The sequence below is a fragment of the Mesoplodon bidens genome (genome assembly GCF_964165515.1).
Source record: "Mesoplodon bidens genome assembly, chromosome: 14".
Classification (NCBI taxonomy): domain Eukaryota; kingdom Metazoa; phylum Chordata; class Mammalia; order Artiodactyla; family Ziphiidae; genus Mesoplodon; species Mesoplodon bidens.
This window is the reverse complement of record NC_138170.1, coordinates 25820275-25839997: the sequence shown is the minus strand read 5'-3', so window position 1 is coordinate 25839997 and position 19723 is coordinate 25820275.

The window sequence follows — 19723 nt, the reverse complement described above, 5'->3', positions numbered from 1 at the left end:
GCACAGCCACCATCTGCAATCTTACCATGGTCACTATCACTGTGAGCACTGTCACCAATGGAACTACCAACATGGGCACTGTCATCATGAGCACTTTCACCATACGATCTCTCACCATGGGCACTATGAACGTGAGAACGGTCACCATGGGCACTGTCACCATGAGCATTGTCATCATAGGCAATGTCACCGTGAGAACTATCACCATGCGCACTGTCCACAAGGGCACTATCACATTGAGTTGTATCACCATGTGTACTGTCATCTTGGGCACAGTCACCATGGGTACACTCACGAAGTACACTATCACTATGCTCACTATTACTCTGAACACTGTCACCATGGGCACCGTAACCATGGGCACTATCACCGGGAGCATTATCAGCATCGGCACAACAGGCGTGATAACTGTCACCATGGGTCATATCACCGTGAGCACGGTTGCCATGGGCACTGTCACGATGTGCAATGCCCCATTGGTACTCTCACCATGGGAACTGCCACCATGAGCACTGTCACCATGAGCACTGACACCACGATCACTGCCACCGAGGGCACTGCCACCATGAGCACTGTCACCATGAGAACTGTTACTATGAGAAATGTAACCATGGGCAATTTCTCGATCAGTACTCTCACCATGGGTATTTTCACCTTGGGCACTCTCAACGTAAACAGTATTACCATGAGCACTTTCACTGTGAGCACTGTCACCATGGGCACTGTCACAATGCGGAGTGTCACCATGAGCCATGTCACCATGGGAAATGTCACCGTGAGAACTGTCACCATAGGCAATGTCACCATGGGCAATGTCACCATGGGAAATGCCATTTTGAGCACTGTCACCATGGGTACTGCAACCATGAGTACTGTCACCATGAGTACTGTCACCATTGGCAGTATCACCAGGCGCACTGTCACCATGGGCACTATCACCATGACAACTCTCAGAGTGAGCACTGTCACTGTGGGCACTGCCATCGTGAGCAATTCCACCATGGGCAATGTCACCATGGGCACTAACGTTGTGAGCACTCTCAACATGAGCACGTCACCATGAGCTTTGTCACCATGGGCAATGTCACTGTGAGAAGTTTCACCATAGGCAATGTCACCGTGGGCACTGTCACCATGGTCACTGCCACCACTGTCACTGTCATTTTGAGCACTGTCACCATGGGTACTGCAACCATGATCACTGTCACCATGAGCACTGTCACCATTGCGAGTATCACCATGTGCACTGTCACCATGAGCACTATCACAATGAGAACTCTCAGCGTGGGCACTGTCACTGTTGGCAAGGGCACCATGGCCACTTCCACCATGGGCAATGTCACCATGGGCACTATCACTGTGAGCACTGTCAACATGAGCACGTCACCATGGGCACTGTCAACATGGGTACTATCTCAAAGGGCAATGTCACCATGAGCATTGTCAGGATGGGCAATTTCACCATGAGCACTGTCACCAAAGGCACTAACGCCATGAGCAATGTCACTGTGGGCCGTGTCACCAGGGTCACTATCACCATGGTTAATGTTATCATTGGCACTTTCCCCGTGAGCACTGTCACCCTGGGCAATGTCATCATGGGCACGGTCACCGTGAGCACTATCTCCATGAGCACAGCCACTGTGAACACCATCACCATAATCACTGGCCTCATCGGTACTGTCACCATGAGCACTGCCACAATGAGCACTGTCAGCATGAGCACTTCCCCCATGAGCACTGTCACTATGACAACTGCTACCATGGGTATTTACACCATGAGTACTGTCACCCTGTGTATTGTCACCATTTGCACTGTCACCATGAAGACTATAACCGTGAGCGCTATCACCATGAGATCTCTCACCATGGTCACTGTCACCATGGCACCTTGCACAATGGGGGCTGTCAACATGAGTGCTGTCACCATTGGCACTATCACTGTGAGCATTCTCACTGTGGTCAGTGTCACCATGGGCACTGTCACCATGAGCACTGTCACCACAGGCAATGTCACCGTGGTCAGTGTCACCATGAGCACTGTCAACATGGACACTCATACAGTGGGCACTGTCACTGTGAGCACTGTCACCATGGGTACTGCCACCATAAGCAGTGTCTCTGTGAGTACTGTCAGCATGGGTTTTTACCGTGAGCACTGTCACCATGAGCCCTGTCACCATTTTTTAGTGACACCATGTGCACTACCACCATGCGCACTCTCACCGTGGGCACTGTCACCGAGAAAACTGTCACCATAAGTACTGTCTTCATGGGCACTCTCACCAAGGGCACGGCCAACATGTGAACTGTAACCATTGTCAGTATCACCGTGAGAAGTGTCACCATGGGAATTACCAACATAGGCACTCTCATCATGAGCACTTTAAGAACGGGAACTGTCACCATGGGCACTATCACCGTGAGGACTCTCACCATGGGAATTATCGCCATGGGCACTATCAGCATTAGAACTGTCACCGTGGTCACTGTCACGATGGAATTTGTCACGGTGAGCAGTGTCACGATAGGCAAAGTCACGGTTTGCACTGTCCCCTTGGGCCCTGTCACAGTGAGCACTATCACTTTGACGGTGGTGGCCATGGGCACTGCCACCATGGACCCTACCACCTTGAGAATTATCACCATTTGTTCTCTCAGCGTGGTCACGGTCAACAAGTGCAGTCTCAGTATGCTCACTATGACCGTGAACACTGTCACCATGGGCACCTTAATCATGGGCACTATCACTGTGAGCACTATCACCATCGGCACTATCACTGTGATCACTGTCACCATAGACACTATCATGGTGAGCACAGTTAACATGAGCATTGTAACTGTGAGCACTGTCACAATGGGTAATGCAACCATGAGCCCAGTCACCGTGAGCACTATCAGCATGGGTTGTCACCTTGTGCACGGTCAGCATGAGCACTGTCACCATGAGCAGTATAACAATTTTTCAGTGCCAACATGTGCACTGTCACCTTGGACACTATCACCACGAGCACTGTCACCATGAGTACTGTCATCATGGGCAATGGCACAGCCACCATCTGAAATCTTACCATGGTCACTATCACTGTGAGCACTGTCACCAATGGAACTACCAACATGGGCACTGTCATCATGGGCACTTTCACCATGCGAACTCTCAACATGGGCACTATAAACGTGAGAACGGTCACCATGGGCACTGTCACCATGAGCATTGTCATCATAGGCAATGTCACCGTGAGAACTATCACCATGCGCACTGCCCACAAGGGCACTATCACATTGAGTTGTATCACCATGTGTACTGTCATCTTGGGCACAGTCACCATGGGCACACTCACCAAGTACACTATCACTATGCTCACTATTACTCTGAACACTGTCACCATGGGCACCGTAACCATGGGCACTATCACCGGGAGCATTATCAGCATCGGCACAACAGGCGTGATAACTGTCACCATGGGTCATATCACCGTGAGCACGGTTGCCATGGGCACTGTCACGATGTGCAATGCCCCATTTGTACTCTCACCATGGGAACTGCCACCATGAGCACTGTCACCATGAGCACTGACACCACCATCACTGCCACCGAGGGCACTGCAACCATGAGCACTGTCACCATGAGAACTGTTACTATGAGAAATGTAACCATGGGCAATTTCTCGATGAGTACTCTCACCATGGGTATTTTCACCTTGGGCACTCTCAACGTAAACAGTATTACCATGAGCACTTTCATTGTGAGCACTGTCACCAAGGGCACTGTCACAATGCGGAGTGTCACCATGATCCATGTCACCATGGGAAATGTCACGGTGAGAAGTGTCACCATAGGCAATGTCACCATGGGCAATGTCACCATGGGAAATGCCATTTTGAGCACTGTCAACATGGGTACTGCAACCATGAGTACTGTCACCATGAGTACTGTCACCATTGGCAGTATCACCAGGCGCACTGTCACCATGGGCACTATCACCATGACAACTCTCAGAGTGAGCACTGTCACTGTGGGCACTGCCATCGTGAGCAATTCCACCATGGGCAATGTCACCATGGGCACTAACGTTGTGAGCACTCTCAACATGAGCACGTCACCATGAGCCCTGTCACCATGGGCAATGTCACTGTGAGAAGTTTCACCATAGGCAATGTCACCGTGGGCACTGTCACCATGGTCACTGCCACCACTGTCACTGTCATTTTGAGCACTGTCACCATGGGTACTGCAACCATGAGCACTGTCACCATGAGCACTGTCACCATTGCGAATATCACCATGTGCACTGTCACCATGAGCACTATCACAATGAGAACTGTCAGCGTGGGCACTGTCACTGTTGGCAGGGGCACCATGGCCACTTCCACCATGGGCAATGTCACCATGGGCACTATCACTGTGAGCACTGTCAACATGAGCACGTCACCATGGGCACTGTCAACATGGGTACTATCTCAAAGGGCAATGTCACCATGAGCATTGTCAGGATGGGCAATTTCACCATGAGCACTGTCACCAAAGGCACTATCGCCATGAGCAATGTCACTGTGGGCCGTGTCACCAGGGGCACTATCCCCATGGTTAAAGTTATCATTGGCACTTTCCCCGTGAGCACTGTCACCCTGGGCACTGTCATCATGGGCACGGTCACCGTGAGCACTATCTCCATGAGCACAGCCACTGTGAACACCATCACCATAATCACTGGCCTCATCGGTACTGTCACCATGAGCACTGCCACAATGAGCACTGTCAGCATGGGCACTTCCCCCATGAGCACTGTCACTATGAGAACTGCTACCATGGGTATTTTCACCATGAGTACTGTCACCCTGTGTATTGTCACCATTTGCACTGTCACCATGAAGACTATAACCGTGAGGGCTATCACCATGAGATCTCTCACCATGGTCACTGTCACCATGGCACCTTGCACAATGGGGGCTGTCAACATGAGTGCTGTCACCATTGGCACTATCACTGTGAGCATTCTCACTGTGGTCAGTGTCACCATGGGCACGGTCACCATGAGCACTGTCACCATAGGCAATGTCACCGTGGTCAGTGTCACCATGAGCACTGTCAACATGGGCACTCATACAGTGGGCACTGTCACTGTGAGCACTGTCACCATGGGTACTGCCACCATAAGCAGTGTCTCTGTGAGTACTGTCAGCATGGGTTTTTACCGTGAGCACTGTCACCATGAGCCCTGTCACCATTTTTTAGTGACACCATGTGCACTACCACCATGCGCACTCTCACCATGGGCACTGTCACCGAGAAAACTGTCACCATAAGTACTGTCTTCATGGGCACTGTCACCAAAGGCACGGCCAACATGTGAACTGTAACCATTGTCAGTATCACCGTGAGAAGTGTCACCATGGGAATTACCAACATAGGCACTGTCATCATGAGCACTTTCAGAACGGGAACTGTCACCATGGGCACTATCACCGTGAGGACTCTCACCATGGGAATTATCGCCATGGGCACTATCAGCATTAGAACTGTTACCGTGGTCACTGTCACGATGGAATTTGTCACTGTGAACACTGTCACGATAGGCAAAGTCACGGTTTGCACTGTCCCCTTGGGCCCTGTCACAGTGAGCACTATCACTTTGACGGTGGTGGCCATGGGCACTGCCACCATGGACACTACCAACTTGAGAATTATCAACATTTGTTCTCTCAGCGTGGTCACGGTCAAAAAGTGCAGTCTCACTATGCTCACTATGACCGTGAACACTGTCACCATGGGCACCTTAATCATGGGCACTATCACCGTGAGCACTATCACCATCAGCACTATCACTGTGATCACTGTCACCATAGACACTATCATGGTGAGCACAGTTAACATGAGCATTGTAACTGTGAGCACTGTCACAATGGGTAATGCAACCATGAGCCCAGTCACCGTGAGCACTGTCAGCATGGGTTGTCACCTTGTGCACGGTCAGCATGAGCACTGTCACCATGGGCACTATAACTATTTTTCAGTGCCACCATGTGCACTGTCACCTTGGACACTATCACCACGAGCACTGTCACCATGAGTACTGTCATCATGGGCAATGGCACAGCCACCATCTGCAATCTTACCATGGTTACTATCACTGTGAGCACTGTCACCAATGGAACTACCAACATGGGCACTGTCACCATGAGCACTTTCACCATACGAACTCTCACCATGGGCACTATGAACGTGAGAACGGTCACCATGGGCACTGTCACCATGAGCATTGTCATCATAGGCAATGTCACCGTGAGAACTATCACCATGCGCACTGTCCACAAGGGTACTATCACATTGAGTTGTATCACCATGTGTACCGTCATCTTGGGCACAGTCACCATGGGCACACTCACCAAGTACACTATCACTATGCTCACTATTACTCTGAGCACTGTCACCATGGGCACCGTAACCATGGGCACTATCACCGGGAGCATTATCAGCATCGGCTCAACAGGCGTGATAACTGTCACCATGGGTCATATCACCGTGAGCACGGTTGCCATGGGCACTGTCACGATGTGCAATGCCCCATTGGTACTCTCACCATGGGAACTGACACCATGAGCACTGTCACCATGAGAACTCTTACTATGAGAAATGTAACCATGGGCAATTTATCGATGAGTACTCTCACCATGGGTATTTTCACCTTGGGCACTCTCAACGTAAACAGTATTACCATGAGCACTTTCACTGTGAGCACTGTCACCATGGGCACTGTCACAATGTGGAGTGTCAACATGAGCCATGTCACCATGGGAAATGTCACCGTGAGAAGTGTCACCATAGGCAATGTCACCATGGGCAATGTCACCATGGGAAATGCCATTTTGAGCACTGTCACCATGGGTACTGCAACCATGAGTACTGTCACCATGAGTACTGTCACCATTGGCAGTATCACCAGGCGCACTGTCACCATGGGCACTATCACCATGACAACTCTCAGAGTGAGCACTGTCACTGTGGGCACTGCCATCGTGAGCAATTCCACCATGGGCAATGTCACCATGGGCACTAACGTTTTGAGCACTCTCAACATGAGCATGTCACCATGAGCCCTGTCACCATGGGCAATGTCACTCTGAGAAGTTTCACCATAGGCAATGTCACCGTGGGCACTGTCACCATGGTCACTGCCACCACTGTCACTGTCATTTTGAGCACTGTCACCATGGGTACTGCAACCATGAGCACTGTCACCATGAGCACTGTCACCATTGCGAGTATCACCATGTGCACTGTCACCATGAGCACTATCACAATGAGGACTGTCAGGGTGGGCACTGTCACTGTTGGCAAGGGCACCATGGCCACTTCCACCATGGGCAATGTCACCATAGGCACTATCACTGTGAGCACTGTCAATATGAGCACGTCATCATGGGCACTGTCAACATGGGTTCTATCTCAAAGGGCAATGTCACCATTAGCATTGTCAGGATGGGCAATTTCACCATGAGCACTGTCACCAAAGGCACTATCGCCATGAGCAATGTCACTGTGGGCCGTGTCAACAGGGGCACTATCACCATGGTTAATGTTATCATTGGCACTTTCCCCATGAGCACTGTCACCCTGGGCACTGTCATCATGGGCACGGTCACCGTGAGCACTATCTCCATGAGCACAGCCACTGTGAACACCAACACCATAATCAATGGCCTCATTGGTACTGTCACCATGAGCACTGCCACAATGAGCACTGTCAGCATGGGAACTTCCCCCATGAGCAATGTCACTATGAGAACTGCTACCATGGGTATTTTCACCATGAGTACTGTCACCCTGTGTATTGTCACCATTTGCACTGTCACCATGAAGACTATAACCGTGAGCGCTATCACCATGAGATCTCTCACCATGGTCACTGTCACCATGGCACCTTGCACAATGGGGGCTGTCAACATGAGTGCTGTCACAATTGGCACTATCACTGTGAGCATTCTCACTGTGGTCAGTGTCACGATGGGCACTGTCACCATGAGCACTGTCACCATAGGCAATGTCACCTTGGTCAGTGTCACCATGAGCACTGTCAACATGGGCACTCATACAGTGGGCACTGTCACTGTGAGCACTGTCACCATGGGTACTGCCACCATGATCAGTGTCTCTGTGAGTACTGTCAGCATGGGTTTTTACCGTGAGCACTGTCACCATGAGCCCTGTCACCATTTTTCAGTGACACCATGTGCACTACCACCATGCGCACTCTCACCATGGGCACTGTCACCGAGAAAACTGTCACCATAAGTACTGTCTTCATGGGCACTGTCACCAAGGGCACGGCCAACATGTGAACTGTAACCATTGTCAGTATCACTGTGAGAAGTGTCACCATGGGAATTACCAACATAGGCACTGTCATCCTTAGCACTTTCAGAACGGGAACTGTCACAATGGGCACTATCACCGTGAGGACTCTCACCACGGGAATTATCTCCATGGGCACTATCAGCATTAGAACTGTCACCGTGGTCACTGTCACGGTGGAATTTGTCACTGTGAGCACTGTCACGATAGGCAAAGTCACGGTTTGCACTGTCCCCTTGGGCCCTGTCTCAGTGAGCACTATCACATTGACGGTGATGTCCATGGGCACTGCCACCATGGACACTACCAACTTGAGACTTATCACCATTTGTTCTCTCAGCGTGGTCACGGTCAACACGGGCACTCTCACTATGCTCACTATGACCGTGAACACTGTCACCATGGGCACCTTAATCATGGGCACTATCACCGTGAGCACTATCACCATCGGCACTATCACTGTGATCACTGTCACCATAGACACTATCATGGTGAGCACAGTTAACATGAGCATTGTAACTGTGAGCACTGTCACAATGGGTAATGCAACCATGAGCCCAGTCACCGTGAGCACTGTCAGCATGGGTTGTCACCTTGTGCACCGTCAGCATGAGCACTGTCACCAAGGGACTATAAATATTTTTCAGTGCCGCCATGTGCACTGTCACCTTGGACACTATCACCACGAGCACTGTCACCATGAGTACTGTCATCATGGGCAATGGCACAGCCACCATCTGCAATCTTACCATGGTCACTATCACTGTGAGCACTGTTACCAATGGAACTACCAACATGGGCACTGTCATCATGAGCACTTTCACCATACGAACTCTCATCATGGGCACTATGAACGTGAGAACGGTCACCATGGGCACTGTCACCATGAGCATTGTCATCATAGGCAATGTCACCGTGAGAACTATCACCATGCGCACTGTCCACAAGGGTACTATCACATTGAGTTGTATCACCATGTGTACCGTCATCTTGGGCACAGTCACCATGGGCACACTCACCAAGTACACTATCACTATGCTCACTATTACTCTGAGCACTGTCACCATGGGCACCGTAACCATGGGCACTATCACCGGGAGCATTATCAGCATCGGCTCAACAGGCGTGATAACTGTCACCATGGGTCATATCACCGTGAGCACAGTTGCCATGGGCACTGTCACGATGTGCAATGCCCCATTGTTACTCTCACCATGGGAACTGGCACCATGAGCACTGTCACCATGAGAACTGTTACTATGAGAAATGTAACCATGGGCAATTTCTCGATGAGTACTCTCACCATGGGTATTTTCACCTTGGGCACTCTCAACGTAAACAGTATTACCATGAGCACTTTCACTGTGAGCACTGTCACCATGGGCATTGTCACAATGTGGAGTGTCACCATGAGCCATGTCACCATGGGAAATGTCACCGTGAGAAGTGTCACCATAGGCAATGTCACCATGGGCAATGTCACCATGGGAAATGCCATTTTGAGCAGTGTCACCATGGGTACTGCAACCATGAGTACTGTCACCATGAGTACTGTCACCATTGGCAGTATCACCAGGCGCACTGTCACCATGGGCACTATCACCATGACAACTCTCAGAGTGAGCACTGTCACTGTGGGCACTGCCATCGTGAGCAATTCCAACATGGGCAATGTCACCATGGGCACTAACGTTGTGAGCACTCTCAACATGAGCACGTCACCATGAGCCCTGTCACCATGGGCAATGTCACTGTGAGAAGTTTCACCATAGGCAATGTCACCGTGGGCACTGTCACCATGGTCACTGCCACCACTGTCACTGTCATTTTGAGCACTGTCACCATGGGTACTGCAACCATGAGCACTGTCACCATGAGCACTGTCACCATTGCGAGTATCACCATGTGCACTGTCACCATGAGCACTATCACAATGAGAACTGTCAGCCTGGGCACTATCACTGTTGGCAAGGCAGCATGGCCACTTCCACCATGGGCAATGTCACCATGGGCACTATCACTGTGAGCACTGTCAACATGAGCACGTCACCATGGGCACTGTCAACATGGGTACTATCTCAAAGGGCAATGTCACCATGAGCATTGTCAGGATGGGCAATTTCACCATGAGCACTGTCACCAAAGGCACTATCGCCATGAGCAATGTCACTGTGGGCCGTGTCACCAGGGGCACTATCACCATGGTTAATGTTATCATTGGCACTTTCCCCGTGAGCACTGTCACCCTGGGCACTGTCATCATGGGCACGGTCACCGTGAGCAATATCTCCATGAGCACAGCCACTGTGAACACCATCACCATAATCACTGGCCTCATTGGTACTGTCACCATGAGCACTGCCACAATGAGCACTGTCAGCATGGGCACTTCCCCCATGAGCACTGTCACTATGAGAACTGCTACCATGGGTATTTTCACCATGAGTACTGTCACCCTGTGTATTGTCACCATTTGCACTGTCACCATGAAGACTATAACCGTGAGCGCTATCACCATGAGATCTCTCACCATGGTCACTGTCACCATGGCACCTTGCACAATGGGGGCTGTCAACATGAGTGCTCTCACAATTGGCACTATCACTGTGAGCATTCTCACTGTGGTCAGTGTCACCATGGGCACTGTCACCATGAGCACTGTCACCATAGGCAATGTCACCGTGGTCAGTGTCACCATGAGCACTGTCAACATGGACACTCATACAGTGGGCACTGTCACTGTGAGCACTGTCACCATGGGTACTGCCACCATAAGCAGTGTCTCTGTGAGTACTGTCAGCATGGGTTTTTACCGTGAGCACTGTCACCATGAGCCCTGTCACCATTTTTTAGTGACACCATGTGCACTACCACCATGCGCACTCTCACCATGGGCACTGTCACCGAGAAAACTGTCACCATAAGTACTGTCTTCATGGGCACTGTCACCAAAGGCACGGCCAACATGTGAACTGTAACCATTGTCAGTATCACTGTGAGAAGTGTCACCATGGGAATTACCACCATAGGCACTGTCATCATGAGCACGTTCAGGACGGGAACTGTCACCATGGGCACTATCACCGTGAGGACTCTCACCATGGGAATTATCGCCATGGGCACTATCAGCATTAGAACTGTCACCGTGGTCACTGTCACGATGGAATTTGTCACTGTGAACACTGTCACGATAGGCAAAGTCACGGTTTGCACTGTCCCCTTGGGCCCTGTCACAGTGAGTACTATCACTTTGACGGTGGTGGCCATGGGTACTGCCACCATGGACACTACCAACTTGAGAATTATCACCATTTGTTCTCTCAGCGTGGTCACGGTCAACAAGTGCACTCTCACTATGCTCACTATGACCGTGAACACTGTCACCATGGGCACCTTAATCATGGGCACTATCACCGTGAGCACTATCACCATCGGCACTATCACTGTGATCACTGTCCCCATAGACACTATCATGGTGAGCACAGTTAACATGAGCATTGTAACTGTGAGCACTGTCACAATGGGTAATGCAACCATGAGCCCAGTCACCGTGAGCACTGTCAGCATGGGTTGTCACCTTGTGCACGGTCAGCATGAGCACTGTCACCATGGGCACTATAACTATTTTTCAGTGCCACCATGTGCATTGTCACCTTGGACACTATCACCACGAGCACTGTCACCATGAGTACTGTCATCATGGGCAATGGCACAGCCACCATCTGCAATCTTACCATGGTCACTATCACTGTGAGCACTGTCACCAATGGAACTACCAACATGGGCACTGTCATCATGAGCACTTTCACCATACGAACTCTCACCATGGGCACTATGAACGTGAGAACGGTCACCATGGGCACTGTCACCATGAGCATTGTCATCATAGGCAATGTCACCGTGAGAACTATCACCATGCGCACTGTCCACAAGGGTACTATCACATTGAGTTGTATCACCATGTGTACTGTCATCTTGGGCACAGTCACCATGGGCACACTCACCAAGTACACTATCACTATGCTCACTATTACTCTGAACACTGTCACCATGGGCACCGAAACCATGGGCACTATCACCGGGAGCATTATCAGCATCGGCTCAACAGGCGTGATAACTGTCACCATGGGTCATATCACCGTGAGCACGGTTGCCATGGGCACTGTCACGATGTGCAATGCCCCATTGGTACTCTCACCATGGGAACTGCCACCATGAGCACTGTCACCATGAGAACTGTTACTATGAGAAATGTAACCATGGGCAATTTCTCGATGAGTACTCTCACCATGGGTATTTTCACCTTGGGCACTCTCAACGTAAACAGTATTACCATGAGCACTTTCACTGTGAGCACTGTAACCATGCGCACTGTCACAATGCGGAGTGTCACCATGAGCCATGTCACCATGGGAAATGTCACCGTGAGAAGTGTCACCATAGGCAATGTCACCATGGGCAATGTCACCATGGGAAATGCCATTTTGAGCACTGTCACCATGGGTACTGCAACCATGAGTACTGTCACCATGAGTACTGTCACCATTGGCAGTATCACCAGGCGCACTGTCACCATGGGCACTATCACCATGACAACTCTCAGAGTGAGCACTGTCACTGTGGGCACTGCCATCGTGAGCAATTCCACCATGGGCAATGTCACCATGGGCACTAACGTTGTGAGCACTCTCAACATGAGCACGTCACCATGAGCACTGTCACCATGGGCAATGTCACTGTGAGAAGTTTCACCATAGGCAATGTCACCGTGGGCACTGTCACCATGGTCACTGCCACCACTGTCACTGTCATTTTGAGCACTGTCACCATGGGTACTGCAACCATGAGCACTGTCACCATGAGCACTGTCACCATTGCGAGTATCACCATGTGCACTGTCACCATGAGCACTATCACAATGAGGACTGTCAGCCTGGGCACTGTCACTGTTGGCAAGGCACCATGGCCACATCCACCATGGGCAATGTCACCATGGGCACTATCACTGTGAGCACTGTCAACATGAGCACGTCACCATGAGCACTGTCAACCTGGGTACTATCTCAAAGGGCAATGTCACCATGAGCATTGTCAGGATGGGCAATTTCACCATGAGCACTGTCACCAAAGGCACTATCGCCATGAGCAATGTCACTGTGGGCCGTGTCACCAGGGGCACTATCACCATGGTTAATGTTATCATTGGCACTTTCCCCGTGAGCACTGTCACCCTGGGCACTGTCATCATGGGCACTGTCACCGTGAGCAATATCTCCATGAGCACAGCCACTGTGAACACCATCACCATAATCACTTGCCTCATTTGTACTGTCACCATGAGCACTGCCACAATGAGCACTGTCAGCATGGGCACTTCCCCCATGAGCACTGTCACTATGAGAACTGCTACCATGGGTATTTTCACCATGAGTACTGTCACCCTGTGTATTGTCACCATTTGCACTGTCACCATGAAGACTATAACCGTGAGCGCTATCACCATGAGATCTCTCACCATGGTCACTGTCACCATGGCACCTTGCACAATGGGGGCTGTCAACATGAGTGCTGTCACCATTGGCACTCTCACTGTGAGCATTCTCACTGTGGTCAGTGTCACGATGGGCACTGTCACCATGAGCACTGTCACCATAGGCAATGTCACCTTGGTCAGTGTCACCATGAGCACTGTCAACATGGGCACTCATACAGTGGGCACTGTCACTGTGAGCACTGTCACCATGGGTACTGCCACCATGGGCAGTGTCTCTGTGAGTACTGTCAGCATGGGTTTTTACCGTGAGCACTGTCACCATGAGCCCTGTCACCATTTTTCAGTGACACCATGTGCACTACCACCATGCGCACTCTCACCATGGGCACTGTCACCGAGAAAACTGTCACCATAAGTACTGTCTTCATGGGCACTGTCACCAAGGGCACGGCCAACATGTGAACTGTAACCATTGTCAGTATCACTATGAGAAGTGTCACCATGGGAATTCCCAACATAGGAACTGTCATCCTTAGCACTTTCAGAAAGGGAACTGTCACAATGGGCACTATCACCGTGAGGACTCTCACCACGGGAATTATCGCCATGGGCACTATCAGCATTAGAACTGTCACCGTGGTCACTGTCACGATGGAATTTGTCACTGTGAGCACTGTCACGATAGGCAAAGTCACGGTTTGCACTGTCCCCTTGGGCCCTGTCACAGTGAGCACTATCACTTTGACGGTGATGTCCATGGGCACTGCCACCATGGACACTACCAACTTGAGAATTATCACCATTTGTTCTCTCAGCGTGGTCACGGTCAACAAGTGCAGTCTCAGTATGCTCACTATGACCGTGAACACTGTAACCATAGGCACCTTAATCATGGGCACTATCACTGTGAGCACTATCACCATCGGCACTATCACTGTGATCACTGTCACCATAGACACTATCATGGTGAGCACCGTTAACATGAGCATTGTAACTGTGAGCACTGTCACAATGGGTAATGCAACCATGAGCCCAGTCACCGTGAGCACTGTCAGCATGGGTTGTCACTTTGTGCACGGTCAGCATGAGCACTGTCACCATGGGCACTATAACTATTTTTCAGTGTCACCATGTGCACTGTCACCTTGGACACTATCACCACGAGCACTGTCACCATGAGTACTGTCATCATGGGCAATGGCACAGCCACCATCTGCAATCTTACCATGGTCACTATCACTGTGAGCACTGTCACCAATGGAACTACCAACATGGGCACTGTCATCATGAGCACTTTCACCATACGAACTCTCACCATGGGCACTATGAACGTGAGAACGGTCACCATGGGCACTGTCACCATGAGCATTGTCATCATAGGCAATGTCACCGTGAGAACTATCACCATGCGCACTGTCCACAAGGGCACTATCACATTGAGTTGTATCACCATGTGTACTGTCATCTTGGGCACAGTCACCATGGGTACACTCACGAAGTATACTATCACTATGCTCACTATTACTCTGAACACTGTCACCATGGGCACCGTAACCATGGGCACTATCACCGGGAGCATTATCAGCATCGGCACAACAGGCGTGATAACTGTCACCATGGGTCATATCACCGTGAGCACGGTTGCCATGGGCACTGTCACGATGTGCAATGCCCCATTGGTACTCTCACCATGGGAACTGCCACCATTAGCAATGTCACCATGAGCACTGACACCACGATCACTGCCCCCGAGGGCACTGCCACCATGAGCACTGTCACCATGAGAACTGTTACTATGTGAAATGTAATCATGGGCAATTTCTCGATGAGTACTCTCACCATGGGTATTTTCACCTTGGGCACTCTCAACGTAAACAGTATTACCATGAGCACTTTCACTGTGAGCACTGTCACCATGGGCACTGTCACAATGCGGAGTGTCACCATGAGCCATGTCACCATGGGAAATGTCACCGTGAGAAGTGTCACCATAGGCAATGTCACCATGGGCAATGTCACCATGGGAAATGCCATTTTGAGCACTGTCACCATGGGTACTGCAACCATGAGTACTGTCACCATGAGTACTGTCACCATTGGCAGTATCACCAGGCGCACTGTCACCATGGGCACTATCACCATGACAACTCTCAGAGTGAGCACTGTCACTGTGGGCACTGCCATCGTGAGCAATTCCACCATGGGCAATGTCACCATGGGCACTAACGTTGTGAGCACTCTCAACATGAGCACGTCACCATGAGCCCTGTCACCATGGGCAATGTCACTGTGAGAAGTTTCACCATAGGCAATGTCACCGTGGGCACTGTCACCATGGTCACTGCCACCACTGTCACTGTCATTTTGAGCACTGTCACCATGGGTACTGCAACCATGAGCACTGTCACCATGAGCACTGTCACCATTGCGAGTATCACCATGTGCACTGTCACCATGAGCACTAACACAATGAGAACTGTCAGCGTGGGCACTGTCACTGTTGGCAAGGGCACCATGGCCACTTCCACCATGGGCAATGTCACCATGGGCACTATCACTGTGAGCACTGTCAACATGAGCACGTCACCATGGGCACTGTCAACATGGGTACTATCTCAAAGGGCAATGTCACCATGAGCATTGTCAGGATGGGCAATTTCACCATGAGCACTGTCACCAAAGGCACTAACGCCATGAGCAATGTCACTGTGGGCCGTGTCACCAGGGGCACTATCACCATGGTTAATGTTATCATTGGCACTTTCCCCGTGAGCACTGTCACCCTGGGCACTGTCATCATGGGCATGGTCACCGTGAGCACTATCTCCATGAGCACAGCCACTGTGAACACCATCACCATAATCACTGGCCTCATCGGTACTGTCACCATGGGCACTGCCACAATGAGCTCTGTCATCATGGGCACTTCCCCCATGATCACTGTCACTATGAGAACTGCTACCATGGGTATTTTCACCATGAGTACTGTCACCCTGTGTATTGTCACCATTTGCACTGTCACCATGAAGACTATAACCGTGAGCGCTATCACCATGAGATCTCTCACCATGGTCACTGTCACCATGGCACCTTGCACAATGGGGGCTGTCAACATGAGTGCTGTCACCATTGGCACTATCACTGTGAGCATTCTCACTGTGGTCAGTGTCACCATGGGCACTGTCACCATGAGCACTGTCACCATAGGCAATGTCACCGTGGTCAGTGTCACCATGAGCACTGTCAACATGGACACTCATACAGTGGGCACTGTCACTGTGAGCACTGTCACCATGGGTACTGCCACCATAAGCAGTGTCTCAGTGAGTACTGTCAGCATGGGTTTTTACCGTGAGCACTGTCACCATGAGCCCTGTCACCATTTTTTAGTGACACCATGTGCACTACCACCATGCGCACTCTCACCATGGGCACTGTCACCGAGAAAACTGTCACCATAAGTACTGTCTTCATGGGCACTGTCACCAAGGGCATGGCCAACATGTGAACTGTAACCATTGTCAGTATCACCGTGAGAAGTGTCACCATGGGAATTACCAACATAAGCAGTGTCATCATGAGCACTTTCAGAACGGGAACTGTCACCATGGGCACTATCACCGTGAGGATTCTCACCATGGGAATTATCACCATGGGCACTATCAGCATTAGAACTGTCACCGTGGTCACTGTCACGATGGAATTTGTCACGGTGAGCAGTGTCACGATAGGCAAAGTAACGGTTTGCACTGTCCCCTTGGGCCCTGTCACAGTGAGCACTATCACTTTGACGGTGGTGGCCATGGGCACTGCCACCATGGACACTACCACCTTGAGAATTATCACCATTTGTTCTCTCAGCGTGGTCACGGTCAACAAGTGCAGTCTCAGTATGCTCACTATGACCGTGAACACTGTCACCATGGGCACCTTAATCATGGGCACTATCACTGTGAGCACTATCACCATCGGCACTATCACTGTGATCACTGTCACCATAGACACTATCATGGTGAGCACAGTTAACATGAGCATTGTAACTGTGAGCACTGTCACAATGGGTAATGCAACCATGAGCCCAGTCACCGTGAGCAATATCAGCATGGGTTGTCACCTTGTGCACGGTCAGCATGAGCACTGTCACCATGGGCACTATAACTATTTTTCAGTGCCAACATGTGGACTGTCACCTTGGACACTATCACCACGAGCACTTTCACCATGAGTACTGTCATCATGGGCAATGGCACAGCCACCATCTGAAATCTTACCATGGTCACTATCACTGTGAGCACTGTCACCAATGGAACTACCAACATGGGCACTGTCATCATGGGCACTTTCACCATGCGAACTCTCAACATGGGCACTATAAACGTGAGAACGGTCACCATGGGCACTGTCACCATGAGCATTGTCATCATAGGCAATGTCACCGTGAGAACTATCACCATGCGCACTGTCCACAAGGGCACTATCACATTGAGTTGTATCACCATGTGTACTGTCATCTTGGGCACAGTCACCATGGGCACACTCACCAAGTACACTATCACTATGCTCACTATTACTCTGAACACTGACACCATGGGCACCGTAACCATGGGCACTATCACCGGGAGCATTATCAGCATCGGCACAACAGGCGTGATAACTGTCACCATGGGTCATATCACCGTGAGCACGGTTGCCATGGGCACTGTCACGATGTGCAATGACCCATTGGTACTCTCACCATGGGAACTGCCACCATGAGCACTGTCACCATGAGAACTGTTACTATGAGAAATGTAACCATGGGCAATTTCTCCATGAGTACTCTCACCATGGGTATTTTCACCTTGGGCACTCTCAACGTAAACAGTATTACCATGAGCACTTTCACTGTGAGCACTGTCACCATGGGCACTGTCACAATGCGGAGTGTCACCATGAGCCATGTCACCATGGGAAATGTCACCGTGAGAAGTGTCACCATAGACAATGTCACCATGGGCAATGTCACCATGGGAAATGCCATTTTGAGCACTGTCACCTTGGGTACTGCAACCATGAGTACTGTCACCATGAGTACTGTCACCATTGGCAGTATCACCAGGCGCACTGTCACCATGGGCACTATCACCATGACAACTCTCAGAGTGAGCACTGTCACTGTGGGCACTGCCATCGTGAGCAATTCCACCATGGGCAATGTCAGCATGGGCACTAACGTTGTGAGCACTCTCAACATGAGCACGTCACCATGAGCCCAGTCACCATGGGCAATGTCACTGTGAGAAGTTTCACCATAGGCAATGTCACCGTGGGCACTGTCACCATGGTCACTGCCACCACTGTCACTGTCATTTTGAGCACTGTCACCATGGGTACTGCAACCATGAGCACTGTCACCATGAGCACTGTCACCATTGCGAGTATCACCATGTGCACTGTCACCATGAGCACTATCACAATGAGAACTGTCAGCCTGGGCACTGTCACTGTTGGCAAGGCACCATGGCCACTTCCACCATGGGCAATGTCACCATGGGCACTATCACTGTGAGCACTGTCAATATGAGCACGTCATCATGGGCACTGTCAACATGGGTTCTATCTCAAAGGGCAATGTCACCATTAGCATTGTCAGGATGGGCAATTTCACCATGAGCACTGTCACCAAATGCACTATCGCCATGAGCAATGTCACTGTGGGCCGTGTCACCAGGGGCACTATCACCATGGTTAATGTTATCATTGGCACTTTCCCCGTGAGCACTGTCACCCTGGGCACTGTCATCATGGGCACGGTCACCGTGAGCAATATCTCCATGAGCACAGCCACTGTGAACACCATCACCATAATCACTGGCCTCATCGGTACTGTCACCATG